Consider the following 11,300-nt stretch of genomic DNA (forward strand, 5'->3'; position numbering starts at 1 on the left):
TAGACCCAGGAGAGAAACATCTGAGACGAATTGTCAGGTATCAGAGAAAAGCCGGTCAGAATGCAAGCCTGTTTTTTAAAGCAATTTGTCCAGAAGACCAGACAAAGGAAAAATATTATAGAAGATTCCTTCACTTCCCCTGATTCCATGCCACCATTATTAAAATGACTGTAATAATAGACCAATCAGCACATTTTTTTAACGTGAAGGAGAATGAAAAAAATCAAGCCCATGATTGGTTTTTTTAGAACATTTTAAATGATCATAAAAATATTATGTATGCCTAGAGGCAATTTTTTAAAATACAGAAAAGCAAAATAAAGAAATGATCTCTCCTCTTACCACTCAGAAATAAAAACAATCCTTAAGACTTGGTATAAATGTTGTCCATCTAGTTTATGTGGAGATATGTGTATTTGATAGTAATGATCACCTAAAGCATATATATTCTCCCCAAAATTGGATAAATATATTTCTTCTCAAAACTGGATTTATGGGGCGCCTGGGTGGCTCAGTCGTTGGGCGTCTGCCTTCAGCTCAGGTCATGATCCCAGAGTCCTGGGATCAGGCCCCACAAAGGGCTCCCTGCTCGGCGGGAGGCCTGCTTCTCCCTCTCCCACTCCCCCTGCTTATCTTCCCTCTCTTGCTGTGTCTCTCTCTGTCAAATAAGTGAATAAAATCTTTTTAAAAAATGGATTTATATTATAAATAGGGTTTATAATCTGCTTTTTTTCACTCAACATTCTTACGCATTTTAATTATAATGTCACAGTGTTTTAAATTTATCATCACCATCAAAAATGGTTTTAGGCACCAATATGCATATTACATAAAGGTTTAAAAAAAAAAAAAACCTTGATATAGGATCAAGCAATTTCCCAACATATGAAACATGTATACCCGATCCTAGTTTTGCAATATCCACTGGGGGAATCATTAATCCTCTGGAAAAAGAAGACAAGTTACATAATCTCTGCAAACTTCAGTTTCCTTACCTGCAAAATGCCATCACATTGTTGCAGGCTCCGTATCCCACATAACTCAGTCCTGGAATTAGTTACATAAGCAAAAATATCCGTTAAAAGGGGGAGTCCTAAAGTGATACAAACATACCTTAAATATCTTGCAGTAACTTAAAATATATGAATGATGAACATTCATCAAGCTTATGATAGTACAAAAGCCTTTTTTTCTTTTTTGCATAAACCACACCCATAATGTATTATATAATCTCCAGTTTTACTTTCTTTAACAAGAAGCAGAACATGCAGACACTTGCAAAACGGTCTAAGTACAAAATCCTTCTAGATTTTCCCACCACACTAAGTTGAACAGCAACTTGATTAGTGAATTCCTTAGGACCTTCTAAACATTCAACTTAAGTTTTCATAAAAACAGTATCTTTCTTTCCCACCTATATATTACAACTTTACATAATATTTAATCGATTTACATAACTTCAACAACAAACGCATCTGAGAAACAGGCTTGGGAACAAGCTCCATAGATCCTTCCGAGCACATCCCTCCACTGAAAGCAGCTGAAGGACTCAGTGCACTGGAAGAATAATCCACTGGCCTCGAGCATCCAGTGAGTTATGAAGACCAGTCAACCCGTAGTAGAGGGAGGGAAAGCCTCAGAAAGACAGAGGCGGAGTAAGTGCCTAAGGTTGCTATAAACATCCAAAGAGGTAATGCGCACGAAATAGCACAGTGTGTGGCTTAATTAGCTTTTGATAAACATTAGCTAAAAAAAAAGAGAGAGAGAGAGAATAAGAAAATAACAATTCCTTCTGCCCTTTGCTCATCATTACTGTCCAGTTCAGGACAGTAGCTCCTGGTTCAGGATCAAACTGAACTAGTCCAGGTTCAACCAAGACCAAGCAAACAGAGCCTAGACTTTGAGGATTTGTCAGGCTAGTCCTAACAGGACTTGAAGATGAGGGTCTGGCATAAATCCGATGCAGCAAACCGAAAGTACTTTCCAGAACACAAGTTATCTGGCTCTGATGATAAGTTATCATTGGATACACTGGATCCCAGAGTCAGATGAAACCGTATGAACTCACAAGCCAGAAAAATGTTGGATCAAACAAGCTGATAATCAGGAAAATAAGACACTGACTGGGAGCATTAAATAGTAGGCTACCCTTTTAAGCCCAAACTATCTGCTTCATTATCTCTGGGATGTTTACAGGTTTACATTTGTAAATGGCTGTTTACTGTCTTTACGTCTCACGTCAGCCAGGTACCAGGAAAGGAAGCCCTAGTGAAAATTTAACTTAAAAGAAATTATAAACCTGCCTCATCCCGGCTTTCATCATTTTTATCATCATCCTTCTCCATCTTTGGAAATTCCTTTCTTGCCACCAGCCCAGGCAGAGCTGTTTTCTATTCAATTTTCCCCACAGCAAAGAAGACGACAGCTAACACAGGGTTTCAATGAGCTGCATTTTGAGAACATAGGAAACGCAGTGCAAGAGTAAGTAGAAACAACTTAATTGTCTATAAGACACAGGACTAACAGAGCAGGCACAGACAATCAGTGGATGAAGTGTTGACAATGTAAATAAATAAGAACAGTATGGTAAATGCAGTCAAAATCCCTGAGAGCAAGAGTTGTTGCTGATTCCTCTTAGAGATAATGGGCACTGAAAACACCGCAGAGGCATGGAAGTTAGAGGAGTCCTAGGACCAGGATTGTAAGTGATAAGGAATGTCCTCAAAGAAACACTGCTCAAGTTCTCATGTGAAATGCCTACGAGGTAACAGAAGAAAGAATGAGAAAAAAAAAAGTTTCCTTACATGACAATTTGGAGCAAATAACTGGGTCACAGGCCATATTTGGGTCGTATCAAGTTAGTTTGGCCTTTTTAGGATCACAGTTCCCTTTGATAATCTGTGATAAAGCTACGGACCTCAAAATAGTTATATAGTGTTTAATAAAGCTACAAGCACTTATCCTGTGACCCAGCAATTGCACTGTTGGCCACTTATCCCAAAGAAATGAAGACTTGGGGGCGCCTGGGTGGCTCAGTTGGCTAAGCGTCTGCCTTCGGCTCAGGTCATGATCTCAGGGTCCTGGAATGGAGCCCCACATCGGGCTCCCTGCTCAGCGGGGAATCTGCTTCTCCCTCTCCCTCTGTCCCTGCTGTTCTCTCTCTTGCTCACTCGCCCTCTCAAATAAATAAAATCTTTAAAAAAAAAAAGAAATGAAGACTTGTTCACACAAAAACCTGTTCACTAGAGTCCATAGCAGTTTTATTCACGGTAGCCAAAAACCATGAACAATTAAATGGTTTTCAGTGGGCACGTGCAGAAACCAGCTGGGGCACCACCCTCCTGTACCACATGTTACTTCTCAATAAATGGAAGTGAACCAGATACACTCAGCAACTTGGATAAATCTCCAGGGACTTATGCTGAGTGGGGGAAAAAAAAAAAAAAGCAAATTTCAAAAGACTACAAATTGTATGACTCCCCTTATAGAACATTCTTGAAATAACAAATTATAGAGCTAAAGAACAGATAAGTTGTTGCCAGGGATGAGGGATAGCACAGAGAGGGGTGGATGCGGCTCTCAAAGGAGTAGCAGGAGGGGTCCTTATGACTGCAGACAGCTCTATATCTTGACTGTGGTTGTGGTACTTGCATAGTGCCTAACACAGCTGCAAAGAAGCACACACTCAGGGACAGGTAAAACTGGAGAAATGTTAATGAACTCTGTAGACCCCCACGTCAGTTTCCTGGTTTTGATGTTGCACTATAGTTATGCAATGTATTACCATTGGTCCTGGAACACCGGACCTCTCCATACATGTTCTGCAACTTCCTGTGAATTTGTAATTATATCAAAATAAAGGTTTTCAAAAAGGCTGGTCTATACGTACTGATATGGAAATATAACTTGGTATTATTAAAGTCAGTCGTCAAATAGAACCATGGTGTGATCCTCTTACGAGATTAAGAGATTGAAGATGTAAAGAGAGAAAAGTGAAGAAAAAACAAATTCTAACTTTCTATTTGATATGCTTCTGTGCTGGTTGAATTTTTTAACTTGATATTCTGTACAGTTTAAATTTTTTCACAGTTTACTTTATCATTTAAAAGTCAAAGGAGAATAATATAAATTATTCTTTTAAATCTATGGACCTCTCCCCCCAAAAATTCATATATACAATTATGCACACAATTTTAGCAATCTCATAGACCCTGAAGCCCATCCATGGATCTCCTAAAGGGTTTGTGTGCCCCTGGCTGAGCACCCCCGCTTTAAAAAATTGACGCCTGCAGACGTGGAGAGAGTAGGATCAAGGGACCTATTAAATATATTCGGTAATCACCCTGGGCTCCATTTGCTATGACGCCCATCCACCCTCAAGTGGGAAATAAAGATTCATTTCTTTGTTTCTTTGGGAGTGACTACATGTGGAACTCTGAATTGCAACTTTAAGAACCACACCAAGGGTGATCATAACAAACACGAAGGAATAAATTAACATATAAATAACTTATTACTAAGAGTACTTAGAACAACATGAGGAAATAGAATGGTTCTGTGAGCATTTGTTTACTAGCCATATTCCAGGCAATATGCTAGGCACTGGAAACAAGGCGGTGAGAAAAACAGGCTTGTTTTCCACCTAGAAACTACTGGGTGCCTAGAGGCATGGGAATGTTCTTGGCCTGCTTAATGCAAGACATCCCATCTTGTTGAATATCTTCAATATATAAACAACATGTATAACTGATACATAAGGATTACGGAATCAGGGTGGAAATGTTTTATATCGGTCCCTAAAAGAAATATAATAAATAAATATATAAAGAAACATCTGATAGAGAGATCATAGCTATCAAATAGCTATGCTCATCCAGAACCCTTTCAGACAACCACTGCTTTAATTTTTGACTCAAACATGGTAGAAAAGGCTAAATGATTCAATAATCCAGACAAATAATCTCTTGTTAAAAAAACAGAAAAGGGGGGCGCCTGGGTGGCACAGCGGTTAAGCGTCTGCCTTCGGCTCAGGGCGTGATCCCGGCGTTATGGGATCGAGCCCCACATCAGGCTCTTCCGCTATGAGCCTGCTTCTTCCTCTCCCACTCACCCTGCTTGTGTTCCCTCTCTCGCTGGCTGTCTCTATCTCTGTCAAATAAATAAATAAAATCTTTAAAAAAAATAAAAATAAAAATAAAATAAAAAAACAGAAAAGGAAATCTTGGTAAAGAACTGCAATAGTACGTTAACAGGAATAGGACCGGTAGTAACGCACAGGAAATGTTAAAATTTTTGAAGTTGAGAAGCAGCATGGTACAGAATACGTGTGGCTAATAATACAGCCTGCAGCCAGACCACCTGGGTTGGAATCCCAAATCTGTCGCTTAGCAGCTCTATGACCAAGAGTTACTCACTCTCTGTGCCTCAGCTTCTTCATCTGTAGAATGGACACACAAAAGAGTTTTAATGAAGGCTGAATGAATTCGAGTTCTAAAAATGTATTTGTCAAATAAACTTTGTAACAAATGTTTATTGGACTGAAACCCAATATTACAGTATTCAAAGGAAAATATTCCTGGGACAGAAGCACCAGGTAGTGCTACGGAGAGACGCTCTTCCAGACAGAATCCAAACAAGGCCAAGGCAGGAAAGCGAGAGCAGGTTTGGAAAAAGCAGTCCAGGAAAAGTGCAACAAAAAGACAGAGACTGGGGGCACCAGGCTGGCTCAGTCGGTGGAGCATGCGACTCTTGATCTTGGGGTCATGAGTTCAAGTCCCACTTTGAATGTAGAAATTACTTAAAAATAAAATCTTTTTAAAAAGAAGAAGACAACAGACTGGCCTGAAGGGGCAGATTAGAAGCTCAGCAAAAAGAGACCCTGCCTGCCAACAAAGGATTTGGGTTTTACTTGATAAGTAATGCTAAACCCCTAAAGGATTTTAAACAAAGAAGAAACCTGATCAGTGCTATGCTTTAGGAAAATCAACTTGTCCCATGGCTGATGAGTAGATGGGAAAACCAGTTACAAAACCATCGTATTATAAATAGTTGTACACCAGGACAAGTGTAAGCAAGCCCAAAGCAGAATGAGGACAGTGAAAATGAATAAGAAACAGAACGGATGATAACTGAGTAAAGAGACAGAGAGACTGGAAAAATGGCTGGGCCAGCAAAAGAAATAGAAAACTATGAAAATAGAACTGAGAAATTACCATGTGCCAGACATGCTAGCAATTTCCCATAAGTTTTCACAAGGAATATGCCAAACAATCAAGTGAAAGTAGCCCTTTGTTTACCCATAAGAAACTGAGGCTCAAAAAGTTGAGTGATTTGCCTGGATCATGCGGCCAGTGAGAAGCAGAATCAAGATTTGAACCCAAAGTTCCTAATCCCAGGGCAGGTTCCATGCTGTCTCCACAAATCCATGCTAGTGCTGGCGGTGGGTGGGGGGAGATTCCAACTCTGTTTTTGGACATACTGCTGGACCCCCAAATGAATTTTTTCACTGGGCAGCTAGAAACTCATGAGGAAGTCTGGGGCGGGGGGGGGGACATGAGGGCTGGAGAATGGAATTCAGAAGCCTCACAGAGGTTTTGTAAGGATGAGTGAAGTCGCTGAAGTGAATAATCAATAACAGATCATTTATAATTATTAACTTGCATGTTCGTGTGCTGGGATGTAATCATGTTTGTCTGAAGAGCTAACACAGCAGTTTTAAAGGGATTCGCAAACAGAAGAAAGCTGCTGTTCTCTCCAGTAAGCAATATTTTAGTGGCAAAACACCCTGTGAATGGTTTGTGAGTACAAAGCAGCAAGCATGTGAATAGCTTTTTACAATGTCACGTTCTCTCCCTCCACTCGGGAAGGAAGCACAATGCTACCCTAAGCAGATACTAACAGCACAGATGCTGGCGCTGATGTGAGCATAAATGCTGTCCCGCACCAAAAAAAAAAAAAAATCCCAAAGCACCATGCCTGCATAAATCTTATATTTTTATGAATCACTGCCATTACGGCAACCGCACACTGAAAATTTGTGTCTTCGGATGTGAATGGATCTTTCTTGATAGTTTAGCTTATCTCAGACTCCTCATAATTTATACTTGTCCATGTATCATATCCAAACAGGGCTTTGCTTCCTAGGTCGCTCGAGTGGCAGCCTGTGCCCCGCACGGCTAAAGTTCAAAAATAGAGTTTAATTGTAATCCGGAGGAGCAAAATCTTTCTGATGACTCTGTTGCCGTGTTGTAAACATCCGACCACAGATTCAACATTAATTTTTCCATTTCTTATCAACAGTAGTTTTCCAGAGCCAACAAATATATTCTACCATACAATTTTATGCTTTGTAAAAGGTGACCTATACTTTCTTTTCAAATGCAGTTTCTTTAATGAAAATATTGTAATGTCAGTCCATGCAAAGCAAATGCATATTAATATGCGTTTACATCTGTCTCATATTAATATTCATGCCTGAATCCACATCCCTACACAAAGCCAATTTTCTGACCATCTGTGTGATGGCTGGTGGATGCAATGAATAAATTTTATTTGTGAGGGGAGTGATAAATCATGTATCTTCAGTTTTTCACCCACAATCTTTCCTCTTAGGTGCAAAAATGTTTTCATCGTGGTTTGGAATATTTAAGTAAACGAAACGGATTAACCCCTTAATATTCCTACAGTTACCGACAATTTTACAAAATTTTACAAATTTTACAATGCAATCTCAACACCTCTAACCGGAAATAAGAAGGGACTACGGATTTCCTTGGCTGGATTTGACATCTCTGGTTCCTATTTGAGTTCCAGTGTTTCATAATAATTTTCTGTGTCGTTTAAAATGCACTGTAACTGTTTTTGAGAGATGTCACGGACGAACAGAAGGCCTTCGCAAAAAGAGTATATTCTTGAAGAAAGTCCTTACAACCATCAAGAATCCTACAAGTCACATAAAATGTAACCATACACAATGGAAAGATTTCAAACGGGGAAAGTTTATCAGTATGTAGATAATCTCAGTACTTTCAATTTTACCCAAGTGAAATATCAAGATTTCAGCAGTAACAACTTGTTTGTAAATTTGGTGATCTTTGGGGGAATACTGCATCCAAATCTTAGAAACAATTACCTTTCAGGATCTGAGACAAATGCAGTTAATTAACCTGACAAACAGAGCCCAAAAGGAAGGATTCAATTGAAAAACAATCATATCATGGTAGAGAGAGCCTGAAAACTATTGCATGCTAAAGAAAGAAGTATGATCTGGTGGCCTGGATAATGAAAACTGTGTCGGGTAGCCTAAGATGGTTTTCTTGCCTATTCCTGCAATGCTTTCTATGAATTCTAGATGATTGGGCTACTAGATTGAATCCAAACCCAAGGTTTCCATTCAATTTAGCTTACCTTCTCTGAGTTAGACAGGCTTTCCTAAGGTCCCTAGGAATGTCACAAATAGCACAAACCATAACTTCCAGGTCAAAGCAGAAATAAATTGGAACTTAGTGTTCTCACTTGCAGGCTGCCAAAAGTTTCTCCATCAGCTGTAGCGACACTGAACAGAGTGACAAGGTGAAACAGGAACCCTCAAAGCTATCAATCTACTGTGCATACAGCCCCAGTTGGCACATGGATATTCAAACTACAAACGGAGCCAGTTCAGAGAAATTTGGTCCCAAATAAGCAACAGTTAGTGACTGAGCACTGCTCCCTGCAAGGCATCATGCTAAGAAATAGCCTAAGAGGCCATGCTGCCCACAAAAAGCTTACCAGCTAGACGGTAATGGAGACAGATTCTGCCACAAGAAGATTCTCAACCACCGAGTTGGTGCGTGATAAATGTGAACTGAGTACGGGGGCGCCTGCGTGGCTCAGTCAGTTAAGCGGCTGCCTTCAGCTCGGGTCATGATCCCAGGGTCCTGGGATGGAGTCCTGAGTCCAGCTCCCTGCTCAGCGGGGAGTCTGCTTCTCCCTTTCCCTCTCCCTCCCCCTGCTCGTGCTCTCTCTCAAATAAAATCTTAAAAAATATATATGAACCGAGTATGGCAAAAGGAATTTTTAAAACGGTGAGATTTCCACAAGCCCAGGAAACCAAGGAACCTCAGCAAGAATTTAAAATCAGTCTCAAGGCTAAAAAGATTCAGATGGTTAGAGAAAAGGAGAAGTCAGAGCAGATGGGAGAAGCTTCACAAAGGCCCACAGCAGGAAGTATTTCGTTGTAAGGAAGCAGGAGTAATGGGTGAAACTGTGAGTAGACTGCACTAGTTACATCTCGAGAATTAATGTTCAAAACAATGGGAGTGAAGGGAAATGGTTTTGAGTAGTACATATATAGGCATTAAATAACATTGAATTATGAAGTCAGAAAAATAATCTCCTACTAACTCTGTTAATTCTCCTAATTGCCTCAAAAAGACAGTCTCGGTTTGGTGCCAATGTATCTTTCACACCACTCCAGTACTTGCTAAATCTCTCCTTTTCACAAAGTGAGCCAGTCTCAGGCCCAAAGTCTACAGACTGGAATTTAACAACATTGTTTGCTTTCATGATGCTGGTTTTCAGTGTTACTTTATTTGATACCAAGTAGTATTTTATTGGTTTTCATTTGCAGTGGTCATGTAACATTGCCTTTTAGGGAAATTTTATTTAAGATTTTTTAAATTAGTTGCTTTTTAAAGATAAAAAGTAGAATTAGTGAATGTGACGAACAAATGATGGAAGTTTGGAGAAGTCTAATACAGCATAATAACGGGCAAGACGGAAAGATGGCTTGGACTCTGGCCAGAAACGCCTCAATATAGAAGCTTACTGGATTCTCTTACGGCCTTTGATTCAGTTCCACTTGGTAATTCTCAGTGTCTCTGCTTCCCTTATATACAGGTATTGCTGAGGTCACGTTTGTAAAATTCCTTCTGGGCCTAGAATTTTTCAAAAATATATCTAAACATTTTCATATAAATGTGAAAGGAACATTATCTAAATGAGAGATGGAGAAAAACATAATAGGTCCAAGCCCTACCCCTCACTGATTTAACATAAGAGATAAAAACATAAAATACTTCACCAGCAGAGAAAGGATATTGCTTTCATTAGATCGCTCAGGATTTCACACCGTATACTTAAGTATGATTTAGCATAATATTGATACTTGTTTATATTTGCCACCTACCTATTTCACAGTGATGGTAGAAGGATTAGTGATATAATATTTCTTAAGCCTTTTCGGCTCTTAAAAGAAAATATGCACTATAAAATCAAGGTAATAGTAATAATAGTCATCATCATAACAACAATACCTGCTCATGCATTTTCAAACGTGGGCTCTGTGCTGATGGAAAGGGAAATTAGGCTGTAAGCTAAAAATGCACGCCTATCAGCTGGTTGGAACACAAAGACTTAGGAGGGGATAACAGCGATGCTATCTACAATTTATCAAGGTCTGGAGTGGGGCGTGAGAGTCTGCATTTCAGCCACTCCTGCGATGTTGCTGCTGCTGGTCTGAGGCCGCCCTCGGAGTAGTAAGGCCTTCAACCACACCACGCTTTCAGGGTCAGATATGAAATCTATGCCATTGACGATCAGCGGATTTAAGGAAGCACGTCTAAACACATCTGGGCAAATCTGTCACCAAGCTGAAGTCGCCCCCATGTTTGCCCCACTTTTTGTCTGGTAGTCTATCTCCATTGTCCAGTTCACCACCTACATGAAAACTCTGTCTCTCATTGTCTTCCTCTCATTCCCAAGTCAGACATGAACTCTTTAAGAGCAGAAAACTGATCACAAGGTTTGAACAAAGATTTATGTTCAAAAATGTTGATTTCAGAACTCTTTGGAACACCAGGAAGTAGGAAAATCCTGTTTAATATAATATATTTGATAATGTGGGAGATGTTCATGATATGGCATCAAGTTAAAAAGCAGGATACAAAACCACATGCAGTATTGTTTAAATTTAAATATAGGTAGAGAGAAATATAGAAAGTAGCATGTGTAATTAATAAGTTATCATCATGTCTTTTTTTTCTGTTGAGTAGTCATTAGCAAGAGGATGGAAATGTGATTTCCCCCTCCCCTCTCACTGAAGAATAGCAAGGTCTGTGAGGCTGGACCTCTTTTGTTCCAAAAAGGAGTTAACGTCCTTGGTGTTTCAGTCTCATAGCAGGAGTGAGCAAGGTGGACCTTCGTGGAAGGGGATGACTAAAGGGTGCTAGAGATCCGGGGTGGGGGAGTTAGATTTTTTAAGACTGGGATGGGAGGAGTCAAGCCCGGGGTTTCTACTCCCTGGCTCTCTTCAATGTGCC

This window comes from Ursus arctos, unplaced genomic scaffold (genome assembly GCF_023065955.2).
Source record: "Ursus arctos isolate Adak ecotype North America unplaced genomic scaffold, UrsArc2.0 scaffold_6, whole genome shotgun sequence".
In the NCBI taxonomy this organism is placed as follows: Eukaryota; Metazoa; Chordata; class Mammalia; order Carnivora; family Ursidae; genus Ursus; species Ursus arctos.